At 35.6% G+C, this 16,290-nt stretch overlaps 1 long non-coding RNA gene across 1 annotated transcript; it reads right to left on the bottom strand.

Moving 5' to 3' along the window:
• Positions 1–11,555: 11,555 nt before the first annotated feature.
• On the bottom strand, positions 11,556–15,505 carry LOC136302218 (uncharacterized). The gene is made up of 3 exons (XR_010724019.1): positions 15,328–15,505; positions 15,052–15,215; positions 11,556–11,930 (listed from the first exon to the last, which is right to left on the bottom strand). It is a non-coding gene; the product is annotated as an uncharacterized lncRNA (long non-coding RNA).
• Positions 15,506–16,290: the final 785 nt, after the last annotated feature.

The raw sequence follows: 16,290 nt of genomic DNA, 5'->3' as shown, positions 1-16,290 counted from the left end.
TGCTGTGGAAAACCAGCTGGTTATAACAGCAGTTATCATTTTGCAGTTGTAAAAATAAGGTGTCTAATCCTTCCCAATAATCAGAAAAAAAAAGCCATGTGTATTTCATTGTGGATCCAGGCCCATATTCTGGTGGTGAACATGGTACAAACACCTGAATGTATTCAAATTCACTCGGAGTTACTTTAAAAAGGATCTGGCCTATAAATTTACCATCTTAAATTTCTAGATCGTTAAAACAGAACATCTTTATGACATTTAATTGAATGAGGAAAAGAATTAGCAGATACTGATTTTATCCTTGCCTTATGAACAAAGTTCTTTTCTAAAGTAAAAAAAAAATCCCATTTAAAGAAATCTACTAGATATCACTACAAGGCTCCTAGGTGAAGCTTTAAAGGAAGAGACACCATGAGAACTGAAATAGTAGATTCAAGACATGAGTGATGAAAGTTTTCCCTCTTAGATATCTTAATTTCTTCTTCATCTCCTGATTCACTATTTAATTGTTATTTCTTCAGTTTACCGCTATTTCTTGACCATAGCAAAGCCCAGTTTTTAATGGAAGGGTAAAATAAAGGTAGAAAATTAGAAGAGCATGCTATGACACAACTACATGAAATATTAAGGAAAAACGTATTAGCAATCTAAGAAAAGGTCACTGCTGTACACAAATGAATTAGCATAAGCACAAAAAATAAGAAAGTGAGACTTTTTGTTCTGTGTTTGTACTCTTACTGTCTGAAGGGTATCCAAATGAGAATTCTAAGTTCACTGAGAATGACCTCTAACAGAAATTCTTGTTATTAAAAGTCATAGCATTAGCATCTCATTGACACAACCTAATGAATTAGACGACAGACCAAGAAATTCTTCTCATCTTTGTCTTATGCTCTTACACTACTAATTGTTAGGATTATTCAGCCCTTGCTTGCTCATTTACAAAAAAGTGAAGCAGTATTAACCCATATCACAAAAGTGAGGAAAAAATTCTCTGTTCGAACCTGCACCATGAACTCCCAAGAAAACTTCTCAAGAGCATTTTATCATCATGTTCTGAACCTTCCCTTAACACACTAAGCACATAGTAAGCTTAGGCCATTTGCTTTCTTGGCCTCTATGTTAGAAAATAGATATAAGAGTTGCCTCTTTCCTGCAGTCTTCTCTGCAAGCCGCTGCATGAATTTCCTGTCAGTCTCCCTGCAGACATCCTGCCTTTGTGAGGCAGCACAAAGCGTTTCTAAGACCCCATCTATTAATGACCTAGAAAAGGAGTGCGCCAACCTTCGTTTAAACTTGGCAACGAGATGTTTTCAGACGCACTTGTCCCTGCCTAAGCTAAAAAAGGAGCACAGCTTATAAACTCAGTGGGTGGAGGGCTGATAGGTGACTGAGCTGTCAGAGGTACCACTGAAGGTAGGCAGGCACTCTGCAGGGCTGTGCTGAGGTCTCAGACACCTTTGCTGCCCATCGGAAGCAGCACTGACACACTTCAAATGGGGCTGGTGAAGACCTGCACCGTCAGAGGGCTTGGTCAGAGGTACTGTGGCAAAAATATTTTTAGGTCTTATGAAAACTTTGCCAGTCTCTTTTAAGCAAAAAAACATGCAATGACAGGTGCTCACACTATGCTACCCAGCACTGTGGCACTACAGTCGGGTCTTGGAAGGAAGGGAAAAATTATTTTGAAAGATTATTGAAGTCTGTGCCATCACAACCCTCCTGGAGACCAGGCATAAAAGTCTAGTCTGCTTTCAAACTGGACTAAGGCTGAAGTTGTAACTTAGCTTGAAGAAAATCAAGTTATTGCATAAACAGATCCAGCTTTCAGAATCAACACCGTACCTCACCTTTTGTGATATAATATCTCCATCTGTTCATCCCATCCCTGTAAGATCACCTACATTTTGTGGAACATTTTTTTAATAAAATCCGTTTGGAAGGGTTTTTACTCCACCTTCCTCACTTCACCTTTAGGAGCCTGAACTAAACACATATTTGTTTTATTTCATGTCTAAGGACACTTAATGCACAGAAAACACCCTAAAAAACTGTATTTTTCAGTTTCTGGAAAGCTTTGTCCTTGTACTGTGAATACAGAAAAAGTGGGATGGATGTTGATTGTTTTCCCCAAAGATGAAATGAAAACCTGCAAAATAATAAGAACTTGTTGAACTACAGCATAGAGAAAAGCTGTCTATAGGAAATTAAATGTCTCTGTCATATTCTCTAATTTTTTCTGAATGCTTTTATTGGCACCTTTTTATAAGAAGTATTCTTGTGGGTGATTTAGAATTCTGAGGCATTCAGAGTTAATAGTTATAAGATGAATAAAGGAACAAAGCAACACCGTTCTCCTGTCTTGTAATAGAGACCAAATTTGGAGGGGGGTTTGGAGGGGGGAAGAAGGAAATGGTTGCAGAAAAACACTGAAGTAGAATACCTATATTTTAACTCACAAAACATTATTCCTCTAAGGACAAGAAAATTCAGTTATTTCACTTTTTTTTTTAACTTTTTTTTTAACTTTTTTTTTTTAATAAGACTGCTAACTTTAACAAAAGTGAATTCTCATGTAATTTTATGAGATTCCACTCATATTGAGATAATCATAACCAACATGAATGAGATAATCTTAGGCTATTACCATAACAATTCTGAATTTGCTTCCCTCAATAACTCCAGTTTATTAAAGTCCTAGAAATATATCAAAAGCTGGTAATCATAAGGAAAAGGTACATAATTTCAGAAAGATTATGCTGCCTGTGTCATCTCACATTATAGACTATATTGAAGATAAAAAGTATCTGCTTTAATTATTTAAATAAGGATGGATTTTTTTTATTTTCAGAAGGCTTGCTGCCAATAAAATTATCCTACTGCTATATGAAATACCTTAAACTGATTTGTGCACAAGATTCATCTTTCACCCAAATTTTCTGTAACCTCCCATGGAAAGCAGAACACAACTTAAGGACAATAATAATAAAGAAACTCTTTCTACATGTGGGAAGGCTAATTTGATAAATACTTTAAATCTCGGTAATATTTATTCTATTTTCCTTTCTCCTTTTGGCAGATTTTTTTTTTTTTTTAAATTGCAGGGTACAGACTAGTTGCCACACCACAAATTCTACCTACCAGAAGTCACCGACAAAATTAAATTACTGCATTGCATGTTGTCTTCTTGTTGTTCATGTCTCTGCATAGTTGTTTTTTTTTTTTTAATCAGTAGATTACTGAGAGACCAGAACCCCATTCATATATGTACATCCACGTTTGGAAAAAGAAAGAGGAAAAAAAAAAGAAAGCCAAATACTTCCTCAGAAAGACAATAGAATGAAAGTGAATGAACTAGAAGCAAGATTTGGTATAATCCACCTTTATTTATTCTCCCTGAATGCAGCCAAAAATATTACATGAGGCAAAATTTCCTAAAAGACTAATTACTGGCTTTGACAATGTAAGTGTTCAAACACTAAAAAAGGACAAATGATGCAATGTTTAAGGTCAGCATATGTAGTGGACCACATAGGAAATTGTTTAATATAAGTATGCAGGTAGTGAACACATTAAAAAAAGCAATTCCTTTGCATTTACATACATAGAAATCACTGTTTAGATTCACTGTTTCTTAACAACAAATTCAGGCATAACTATAATCGGAGTTGCACATATAACCTGTTTGTGCATGATCTTTACCTCATGGAGTTTATGGGACTTTTTTGGCATTGTTTGGGGGATTTTTTCTAAATGTTAGGAGGTGTTCCATTAGTACACAGAGAAATTAAAATCTCAAAATGCCACAAGCTAAAACAACTTCTCTATTTTTAGTGAATTCTGTCCATTCATTTCACGAACATTAAACACATCTGAGTGATGTTCTGCAGTATAAAATACAAAATATGTTGAGTGTAGAAATTACCATTTCTTGATAGGGACTTTAACAGGCAAGCCCAAACTCAGGAATTATACCCTACCACCTCCCATTTTGGAAGCCTTCAGCCTCACTGCTGTCTTTGTTTCAGGTTTGCCTTTCTTTCTGTGTGACTGAAGCCTGTGTTTTTCTAATTTCTTTTTTCAGTGAGCAAACCCATGCCTGGTGCAGTTTGAAAGAGGCCCTTACCAGAGGTCGTTCTGAAAGGAAAGAAAAGAATGGGAAACAGGGGCATCTCTTTTCTCCAGTGAAGCTTTGCTCTATCCTTTTGCAGTTGCAAACAGATCTTTGAACGGTGTTAAGGTCAGCAGCTGAAGAAGAAGAAGAGTGTCATCCCAAGCCCTCTCACTCGCCTCCATATGGACATCTACAACCACACTGGTAAAAAGACGATGATAACTGTGCACATTTTGCTCATCCAGATTTTTTTTTTTTTTTAATCAAGAACACCAATAAACCCCAGGCTGATGTGCAGCAAAAGGAAAAAATTTTACACAAAAATGTACTACAGGTGTTGTGCTGCTCTTGTGAAATGTATTACTGCCTGGACAAATGTCAACATGTGGTTCAAAAAAAACACATTTTCAAAGGGAAATAACTATTATTTTAACTATTTTAGCTATTTTTGATATCACCTATATATGAAAAAAAAGGGAAAAATAATACTTCAGAAAGGGAGGACTTCAAAAAGAAATTATCTGTAAAAGCTATCTGCTCCACTGTAAAACATTTTCCTCTAATATCTGCTTCCTGAGGTAGATTGTATTCAAAATTACAAAACTTATGAATGGTGGGGGTCAGGATATCAGGTAGATAAGAGAAAACATACATTGATGTTTTAAACCTAATGAAAGCAGATTAATAACTTGATTCCCTTTAATTCTTTTTTTTTTTAATCTCTGTCTTTCATAAACATTTTACCTTACCCAGCCTTGAGTTAAGAGTGACTTCAAGGGATTAGGATGAAAGTCTGCTGACCACGTACCTGAATTGTTAGTGATTCTTCCCTAGATGCCTACTGTACTCACAAACAAAGTGTGCCTTCAGAGTACTTTGCATAGGAAATGTGGAATGCAGAGTATAATAATCAGAACCACATCAGGGCATGGAGAAGCATGCCTAAATACTGAGGCAGTAAAAATACTTTTCACATTCTGACAGGAAAGAAGAAATAAACTCATCCTCTAAATAAACAGACAGATAGCTGAGCTGTCAAACTCAATTCTTTTCCAAATGCTTCTATTTGCTTTCAGTAAAGTGAGAGGAGTTGGCGTGGGTATAGGGCGAAACTTTATTCAGAATTCTTATCTGGATTTCTTAGGAAGAAAGGCTAAAAATAGAGGAAAAAAGTACTGTTACAAAATCTTTCTAGGCAAAATGTAAACTATTATACTGCTACATCAAAATCTGCTTCTTTTTAAGACTGAAGGAGTTTTAGAAATTGTCACAATGCCTAAAATTTAAAATTCAGTAACAGAATTGGGGTTTTTTTGCTAAATATTATTCTTTGCGAAGAAGGATTTCAACTAACAGGAGATCAAACCTGCCTTCTCCTATAAACCTTCATCAAGGAATCTCTTCAGAACCACCATAAAATTTTTGAAGATTACTTTTGCACAAATTTCATATTTTAAGAAATTTTTCTATGCATGAGCTTCAGTTTTAATGTCTATAAGATTAGTTAATAGTTAACCTAGTGACATGCAAGTTGAGGTTATAATAAATTAATATCATTCTTAGTCTTCAACTCCTGACTTCCTATGCAGTTGACATCCTGGGTAAAGTCATGTTTTACCCAATGTTCTCACTCTGGATTTTCCTGTCTCTGCATTTCTGCTCAGCTTCATACCTGATCCCACCACTCTGCTCATACAAGGAATGAACAAACCTGGTCACACAAAAAAATTGTGTTATGTAGATCTAGACTTCCATGAAATTCAGCAGAAACTGGAAAAATCACTCTTCGGTAACAAGAAAGTTTTAATAAGAATCAATTAGAGTAGCATTCCATACGTTCCCTCATTTTATTTATCAAGATATAATATGAGCTATCTAGCAAATGAATAGGTGCATTAATAACTGTCCATATTAATCTGAAAAAAGATAATATTTGATTTCTATTTCCTGAGGTTTTATGAACACCACATATTTATTTGTGGAGTTGGTGGCCACAGTATTTTCTCATTTCTTGCTTTACATACCATTATCTACCAAAAGCAAAAATAAACACATTAGGAGTTCCATTGAGATCACTTCAGAAACTGTATTTAATATTCCTTTCTTATGTCTCTGTACTTTGGTTATTTAATTAAAAATCCTCTTTAAAAAATCAAACCAACACCCCCTTTAAAACCCAAACCAACAACCACACAGATAAAGACAGCTGCTGACAAGATATTACTAACCTGCTCAGCAACGAATTCCAAAAAGTTTCCATAACATTTTAATTATCTCACTTAATTCAAATAAATAATAATGTAAGAATTAATAAATGAAACAAGAAGCATTTAATAACCTGGACTTTGGTATCCTAGATGAAGTACAAATATCACTGCAGAAAAGAGCTTTAAAATAATCTTCCCAGAGGGAAAAATTCTTAACATATACTTTTTTTTGGGGGGGCGGCCTTAATGACAACAAATAAAGTAGTGTGATCACACAACCCTCTGTTTAGGTAAATTCTAACTCAAAGATATACATACATTAAAAAAAATACACAGTTACCTTCTAATAATAAAAGATAATAAATATTCTTAATTAATTGAAATTGCTTGATCTTATGCCCTCATTTTATGTTGTTACCAGCTAACAAGTCACATCCTTAGAAAGAAACACACTCCAAGACAAGTGCCCTGCTGATGTATAAGTTGTTCTCTGGGAGATCTGTCATGCTTCATTGTACCACAAGTGATTGATAGCTTTGCCCTCTTGCAGTGACTTTGTGGCTAAAAGCGCATGTGATTGTCATAAGTCATTGTACCAAATGCTTCTTGTAAAGTCAAACAGGAATCTGGTTCTCCAGTGGGTACAGTCTAAAAGAGCCCACAGAGCTCTGAGAGTTCTAAGCATCCATCAAAAACAAGCAAGCAAATATAAAAACAGAGGCTTTGTGTTGGGTATCAGAAATGTAAATTTTTCACTGGACACATTAATATTTCAGCAGCGCAAATACACATTTAATGTACTTATGTGTCCATATGCAAGGAGGTAGGTGTGCAATCATGTCATTCCTCTGATTTACTTTTTGATGTGTGTTTAAGTTTAGATATAGGAATGGCCTCTAGTCAGCAAGTCATTTTTACAACTTCCTATGGGAAGATAGGAATATTGTTTTCTTCTCTATTTGACAGCATTTAGCATTTTCTCAAAGTTATCAGATAGAATTTGAACTTTTGACAAGGTAGCTTTTATTTTACAACCTAAAAGGTAAAATCTGAAAGAATTATACTTTTTCTTTTTTCTTTTTCCCCCATCCAGAAGACATACACCATGAGATTAATAAGAAATTAAACATTGGGGATTTCTGACACTGATTTATTTCCCCTTTGGTTGCATTCTGTGAAAAAGCTATATACATTTCCTGAAGATTTAGAACAGATGAACCATTTAATGCCATGTAATCAAAATGAATGATAACTCTGGAAAGTAGAGTTACACGTATTCAGAATAGGAGTGTGACTTTTTAAAGACATCTGCAGTTTTTTTGTAGCTTATTAATCTAATGTCACTAAGGCAAAATCTCCTATAAAATAGGAAATATCACTCAGTTTTAGCATATTTCATAGAATTTACTGTGTAATTGTAAATACATTTAATAAATGGTTGGCAAATTAGAAAATTTTACATTACATTACCATCTATTTAAAGTCATTAATCCATCCAGTTGGGAGCATAATATTACCTTAGTTTTAACAAAAAATAAGAAATTTACTATTGCAAGGTAGTTCACTTGAACTGATAAACAAATAAACATGCCATATAATAGTGCTCTATAGCAATTTTTTTTTCAGGTCTAAATTGTAACTTCCATTGTTTTCATGATATTGCCTTTCTTATCATGACTACCCATTTTGTAGTGCTTAACATAATACATCTAAACCAGCAATACAGCAGCATTGGACTTGAGAATGCTGTAGATATTACTGCTGCAGGAAACAAATATACCACTACTCCCCCCAAATCTGTGGTAAAAATGTTGGGACTGAAAACACAAAAAATGTGATTCCTCTGTTTGAAGCCTAGAGATTAGTGCAGCTCTGGAAACACTACTGTCCTATGACATGATCAAAACAGGTTTTCTCCTTTGTTTAATAAAACATTTGTTTCCATCATGTCTCGTTCCTGCCTGGTTTGGCAGCACCTATTCCTATTGCTCTTTAAATGTCCATGTAGAGCTCCCTGTAATACACTTTTTTAGAAAAGCAGAGACATTTCCATAAGGCAATGGAAATGCTGTAAGCTTTCTATAAAACTCTACCAAAATGCTCTTTTCCACCAAAGTGGAGAATACATATTAATAGATACAAAGCATACAGTAAAGTCTTCAGGATACCAGAAATAACCAGGTAGGATTTGATGTTAAGCTCTAATACTTTTTGTTTTGCTTTATGTTAGTTTTAAGGGAACAGGATTATATGCCTAATGAAGACGATGGAACCATAGGCAACTAATGAAGCTGATAATTTTTTGAGAAAAATAAGAAGTAGTGAGGAAAGTAAAATTTTGATTTTAAAATATTAGTTACTTTTCTTCCTTATCTACACAATATTAACCTAATCTTTAGTATGCAAAATGCAGTGAAAACAAAACAACATAAATCCGGCTATTGGAGATGCTTTATTGTCTCTGTAGGTTAGTCTCATTTAGAATTTCCTAGAAAGTAATCAGAAAGATTTTGCACCAAACTTTTAACACCAGTGTGGCCTAGAAAACTGTTAAACTCCTCATATCTCCAGTATGGACTTTACTTCTCTCTCAGATCAGCAGTGGTGACAGGTGAAATTATCTGATTTTAGTGCAAAGTGAGACTTCTCTGTTTAAACCACAGGGGTATTGTCCTCTGCATTTCTAGTAGGGGTGTTTTACCTGGGCTTCCTGCCTACCTCTAAGAAATTCATAACTGACAACACAGAATAATTTTGACACAAAATTTAAAGTCCACTGCATACTGACATCTAAATATACTTTGATACACATTTCTATCAATGTTAATGGTGGTTTTATTAATCATATCCAGTATGAATCTTACAATAGCAAAAGAAAGTGATGCAGACAGAGGAAAGAAAATTCTTATAGTATATTAAATCCTCCTAGAAATCTGGAGTTGCCGCATTGCTTTCTCAGTAAGGGCTTAATGCTTAATTCAAAGGAGATCATTATGAAAACATGAACTGTTACCATGGATGAAAGAAAAAAGAATCTTCTTTGAGGTGAAAAAAAGATTCTATTTAGTTAGTGTGAGTTTTGTCTACTTTTATTTAAAAATATTAGCCTTCCACATTGATATATTAAGGACATACTTTCTCAACAGAATTATTTCTGTGGTGTTCTCTAGAGGGTCAAACCTTATACAAAGAAAGAGAAGAAGAAAATATTAAGCAATGAATGTTTCTTGTGTCTGTCAAAGTTGACATGGAAAGAGAAAAAAACATTGGTTTTTTTTTTTTTGCAAATACTCAAAACCAAAATACACACACACACACACACACAGATCTGACCCCCAAAAACAAACCATTACCACCAAAAAAAACCCCACTCAACCCACACTCAAATTTGCATGAATTTATCATCCTAAAGTAAAATTTACAGAAATTTATTGATTTATTCAGTGAAGAGAGGGGAAATCAGCCATTTCTAAACACTACTGTCCAGAAAAAAATTGTACTGTCAAGACAATACAATGGCAAAATATAAAGACAATTAAAAGACATGGTCACCACAGACTGGGTAAAAGTTGAATACATGACTTCAACTTCTCAATTATTTTAGCCTCTACAATCCTGTGAAAAAGGGTGTAGATTCATCTTCTCAAAGTTAGAGAAAGATGAAAAAGACCAAGATGACTTTTAAATTTCATATATATTCATATTTTAAAAAAAAATGACCTGTGGAAAACAAAATGGGATATTTGTCACTTTTTCCATCCAGTTTACATCTGTATGAAACTAGGGTCCATCTTCTACAGCCTTATCAAGACCAGAGAATCACAGAATGGTTAAGGTTGAAAGGAATCACCAGTGGAGTTATCTGGTCCAAGTACCCTACTCAAGCAGGATCATCCTAGAGAACCTTGCACAGGATTGATTCCAGGTGGTTCTTGAATACCTCCAGTGATGAGAGAATCCACACCTCTGAGCTATATCTTCCAATGCATGGTCATCCATGGAGTAAAGAAGTTCTTCCTGAAGTTCAGGTGAAACTTTCTGTGTATCTCTTTCTGCCCATTACCTCTCTACTGCTTAGCACCACCAGGAAGAGCCTGGATTCATCCTCTAAACAACCTTCCTTCAGATACTTATAGACATTGATAAAGTCTCCTCTGAGGCGTATCTTCTCAAGACTGAACAAGCCTAACTCTCTCAACCTTTCCTCCTAAGAGAGGTGCTCCAGGCCCTTAATAATCTTTGTTGCCCTCCACTGGACTCACTCCAGGACCTCCATGTCTCTCTTGCACTGAGGGGCCCAGAAGTGGACACAGCACTCTAGATGCCATTAATCAAAATAGATAATATAATGCTAACTATTATTCACTTGTTATATCTTAGGTCCCGAGACTTAACTTATACAATTTCATGGCAATAACTTTGATAATAAGTAAAGCCATATATTAAATAACCCAACATTTTAGAGACCCCTAGTTTAACTTAGGAGTCAATAATTTTCCAGTACGATCATCTTAAGAGGACAACATTTGTGCTTCATGTCATTGAAACCTGATCAGTTAAGTTTAATTTGCTCCTACCTTAACTTTCTCTTTCTTTAAAAAAAAAAATAATTCTAGATGTGAGTCTGCACTAACCACGAGTTTTATTTTGTTTAAAGAAATAAAACCAGAATTTCTGACTCTTGTTGGCAAAAAGGAAATAGACAAACAAGACCTCCCTTCCAGATGTCTTCTTTTTTTTCCCTGTAATCTTTCTTAAGTTACTGTACAATAAGATTTTTTAGAAATTGTCCCAATTTTTCTGACCAGGAAAGCTAGAAAACGTGCACTTTCTTTTCTTTTTCCCTGAATACTGTCATTATTCTCTTTAAGAGAATAATATAAAATGTGTTTGGGTCACATATTCACTGTTAATATATATGAATATAAGTCCCTTGAAAGGTTCTGGTTTGTTAACAAGGCCCTATTTTCCTTGCCCTTCTTGCTGCAGTGCAGATAAGGTGGAGACTTCTGCAATGAGAGAAAACATGACATTTCACAAGGGCTGGTGAGAACATCAAACAAGGAAGAGTGGTTAGAAGGAAAAAAGGAGAATAACAGATATTGTGTGGAGTTTTCTGAATCCCATCATTCAAACATGTGGCATATGCTTACAACTACTTTGTTTGTATTACTCTGTTCTTTTCTCTCTCTCTCTTTTTTTTTTTTTTTTTTTTTTTTTTAATTCCTGGAAGCTACTTGTTTCAGTTTCTGTTCTAGTGAGAAGCTACCTCTGTACAGTCAAAGCCCTCTGATGCACAGAATTTAAAGAGAGAGTGAAATCAGAACCATCTCAAGCGTTTAGGGAACCACATCACTCTCACAGAAGAAAAAGATAAATTAATGTCTTGCTTTTATTGTGGAGCTCTCTTCCTGCCTAGTGGTGGAGGAGGGAAAATAAAAATAAAGAAAAGTCCTACTTTCCACCATGGAATAGTTATTCTGTCTGGGAAAACCACACCTCAATATCACTTCTTCTTTTGCAGCCCATACAATCCACTCCAGTTCACCTTTTCCTTCTGTCTCTCCATCTGAGATGATTAACTTCTAGTCAAGCACATTCTTCTGCATCTGAAACCCAAAATGGAAGGGTTTTCATCTGTGCTGGGTTGACCTATGCCTCACACAGTCTCTTGCTTATTTTTCCTCAGTGGGATGGGGGAAAGAATCTGAAGGGCAAAAGCTAGAAAACTCATGGATTTAGATAAAGATGGTTTAGTAAGGAAGGCAAAAGCCACACACACACAAGCAAAACAAAACAAGGGATTAAGTAATTGCTTCCCAGGGACAGGCATTGCTTTTCCAGGACAGCAAGGCTTCATTGGGTATAGTAGCTTCTTGGGAAGACAAATGTCATTGCTCTAAATATCCCCCTTTCTCCCAGCTTTTATTGCTAAACACAACTATGTATGGCATGTAAACTAAAAATATATGTATAAAATTATATAAACCTTTTAAACATATAAAGTTGGTTTTGTTTTTTTGGGTTTTTTTAATTTCAACTCAAATTCCAGCATTCTGCCTGGATATTTGAAAAAAAATCTGCTTCTGTGGGACTGTTTGTATAACTTCTTACAAGAATCTGGTACTATAGAATATCCAGATAAATTGATTTCCTCTGAAATACAGTCTTGAGCTTCTCTTGAAAGCCATGCTAAGAAAACACAGATGTGAAGAAACAAATACAGCACAGCAGCATCTGCGCTTTTGAAGCTCAGCAATGTCCATTTTCTTCAGAGATGAATGGGGAAAATCAAAAAATTATAATTTAAAAATTGACTAAATGACTCATGGCTCACACAAAATTAATCCTGTTGACAACACTTCCAACCTTCCAGCAATGGTAACTAAAGAAGTACATTATTAGTGACTTGATATTTTAGTGACAGTTTTACTTGCAGGAATTGAGTAGTATTAGCAAATTTGCATCATGATGTAGCACGTAAAATTTAATCTACTTTAGTCGGTTGAACGCACATGTGGGAGAGGAACATTTTGTTGGTTTTCTTTCTGTAAACATCTAATAAGTTTCAACGGGCAAATTCCTTGCTATTCAATCACCTGAGAGGGCTGCCCACACCTGTGATTTTTACTGTCATCTTCTTATGTGTATCTCCATAATATTTGAATTGGGGTGGTTTTTTTGGTTTTTTTTAATATTACAAAGTATTAGGGGTGATTTTGAAACACGACCTGATTGTGGGGAAGATTGTAAAGTGGGAGCTCATTACATGGACTTTAATTAGCTGCCAGCAAAATGTGGCAGATCACTCAGTCAGTTTTCTAGGCACTCTAGTCTTGCTGCTGACAGCTGGTGATGTTGCTTTCCTTCCACAGAGCAGCACTGAAGAAAGGCACACAGTCTCCAAGTGACCATCTCCATTTTCTGACCATCTAGGTTTAAACAGACCAGACACTTCACACTGAACAAGCTGGTCCAACCACACACTGCCCTGCACAAGTGAGTCCTAATAATGAATGCCACCAGAGGGTGAACAGGTGGCCAGGCAACTGTTGCAAGATACACAGCAGAAGAAACTGGATTACAAAGATTTATAACTTTTTGTCTCATTTCTGATTTTGAGCAGGTTTGCTGAGCTCTTTTGTTAGTCAGCTGTTTTTTTTTTCTCCTTGCTGAGCACTTATGGGGTCCTGTACTAAGGAGCACAAGCTGTGATAAATGTACAAGTAGCCGTTTTCATGGGGATCTGTCCTACTGATACAACATAAATGTGTGACAGAGATATAGGATAAATACATGTGCATGACAGTTATTTGTCATTTGCCTAGGAACACCTTTGTTTTTTTCTGGAATTTTGTTGTCACTCTGGTTGAGTTTGCTAATACCTCTGAAGTACTTAAAGAGAACTACAAGTTCCGTTATAGACGGAAAATTTCTTACACAGTTCTAATGACAAGCCATTACACTAATTGAAAGGAAAACTTTAAAAAAACTTTATCTGTAAGTTGCAGACTGGTAAAGAATCTAACATTTGTGATAATTTTTGCATCAGAGCAAAAGGAAAATATTACACATTATAAAAATATTTATCTGGAACGTCAATTTCTTTTGTTTAAAACAACAAAGACAATTAGGGACAAATTGGTCAGTTTCTTGGGGGTTTTCATCCTATTAGTTTCTCTTTTTCCTGATGTGATTTAGCTTTTTAACAGTCAGACTTCAGATACAGATGTGTTGGGAAACTAGTCTTTAACCATATAAATCTTTACATATATATTAGGCTTCAATACTAGAAAAAAAAAACACAAAATCTGTTAACTTCTACAAGTTAATAGAAAGAACAGGAAATTCTATGCTTTTTTAGGAGAGAAGGCATTTATACTTCTCTCAACCAAGTAATAAAGGCATGTAGTTACCATTTTCCTCATTTACTTTGCAATGTCATAACTACATTAAAGAATAACCAAAAAAATAATGGAAAAAAATCTCTTTAGTACGGGTAGGGCTGAATTGGGCCAAATCACTGAAATTCTATAAAGCAAGGAAAAAACCCCACAGGATAAAACCTACAATGTTCAAGTACTTTCCCCCTCTCTAGCATTCTGTGGGGGCAGAGAGTTTAAGTTATGTACCTGTAACATTATCTAAGTTTGAAATTCTAACTTATTTAATAAAATTCATGGCTATCTCATCTCATTACTTTGTCTACTTATACTCAAGAGTTTATAGTGTGAATGATCATTTAAATATGACTTCTTAAAATTCTCAGTTGCCATAAAAATGTATTTTGAAATACATAACTGAAATATTTGGTGAAAACAAAAAGAGAGGAAAGTTCTTTAAATTTTCACTCTGTTAAGTAGGTCTGTACGAACTAGCTAGAGAAGGTGAATTAGTTTTGAGTACTTTTCAGTATTTTTCAGATAAAGTTCTCAGAAAAAAAACTTTGCAATAACTAAGTATTGTAGAATCATTTCACACTACCCTGTGCTGGCAGCCCTGAGAGTCTTTTTGATTTATTTTTAAAAGAAATTTATTTCCTGCTGCAAATAGATGAGAGCCAGCTCCAGAAAGAAAATTCCTTTAACTGGTAAATAGAAATGAGATGAGATATTGTTTCAATCACCCCTTAAACTCTTTGTGTGGGTGGACACAATGCTGTTATGTACAGCTTGACCTGGAACTTTTGCTCTTGAAGATTGAAAACAAATGCACCACTTAAAGTCATACATTGTACCAGGCAACAGCAGCAGGCAGAGCACGGAGGGTCCCTTCAAACAGCTCTATATGGTGACAACAGACCTGCTCCTTCTCTCTTATCCAGCAGGACTCATCTGAACCATCTCAGACTGGATCATGGAAGTTATGATGGAGTGAATTCAGAGAGGTCAAGCCTGGGGTATATAAAAAGGGATAGCATTATTGTAGCTACTCTTTTTCTTATGATTTACAGAGCTTTACATTTTGATACTGTAAAGCTGTGAACCCACAAAAGCTGCTGCTCACCTCTGTACGGCTGCTAGGTGTATCTTCTCAGAAGTAGAGCTAAACCAGGTTTTCTTATTCTTCTCATTGTTCCCAGTATGAAGACAATGCTCAACAAAGACCACCAAGGGTTATACCTCAAGTTTGTAATATATACTGTTTTCCTACAGTCTCACTCAAGAATGTTAGGTGTAGCATGGGAATCACCTGTGAAGAAATTTGTTGCAATTGCTGAGAGTGAGAGATGGAGCGAAAGGATACCAGAGCTTCAGATGGAAACAGTTTTCTCATTACACAATACAAAGAGAGCCAATAAACCTGGGAAAAACTCCTGAAATCTATTTATGCACATTAAGAAAAGCTGTTGTAGTATTTTCACAGTTTGATTTTTCAAATAAAAAAAATTAGCTAGAAATCCAAAATTTCCCGCCCAATGGGCTGAAGCCCACTGAGAGACTCATAGAATCATTACTGTTGTAAAAGATCCATAAGACCACTGAGAACAGCTGTTAACTCAGCACTGTCAAGTCTGCCATTAAACCATGTCCCAAAGTGCCGCATCTACAGGCACTTTAACTAACTACAGGGCTGGCAACTCAACCACTTCCTTGGGCAGCCTCTTCCAGTATTTGGGTACCCTTTCAGTGAAGAATCTTTTTCTTTTTTCTTTTTTTTTTTTTTTCTTTTTTTTTTTTTTTTTTGGTAATATTCAATCAAGATCTCCCCTAGAGCAACTTAAGGCCATTTCCTCTCATCTGGTCAGTTGTTGCCTGGGAGAAGGGACTGATCCCCACCTCACAATGGTCTGTTTCAGCTGGTTGTAGAGCACAATAAGGTCCCTTCTCCTTTTTTTCAGGCTGAAAATTCCCAGCTCCCCCAGCTGCTCCTCATAAGCCTATGCTCCAGACCCCTCACCAGCTTTACTGCCTGTCTCTGGACACCTTTCCAGCACCTCAATGTCTTCCTGGTAGTGAAGGGCCCAAA

Source organism: Chamaea fasciata, unplaced genomic scaffold, assembly GCF_029207755.1.
Source record: "Chamaea fasciata isolate MVZ Bird 193981 ecotype frontalis unplaced genomic scaffold, bChaFas1.0.hap1 SCAF_1, whole genome shotgun sequence".
In the NCBI taxonomy this organism is placed as follows: Eukaryota; Metazoa; Chordata; class Aves; order Passeriformes; family Sylviidae; genus Chamaea; species Chamaea fasciata.
The sequence above is the reverse complement of the archived record's forward strand: the minus strand, read 5'-3'. Positions and strand labels throughout refer to the sequence as shown.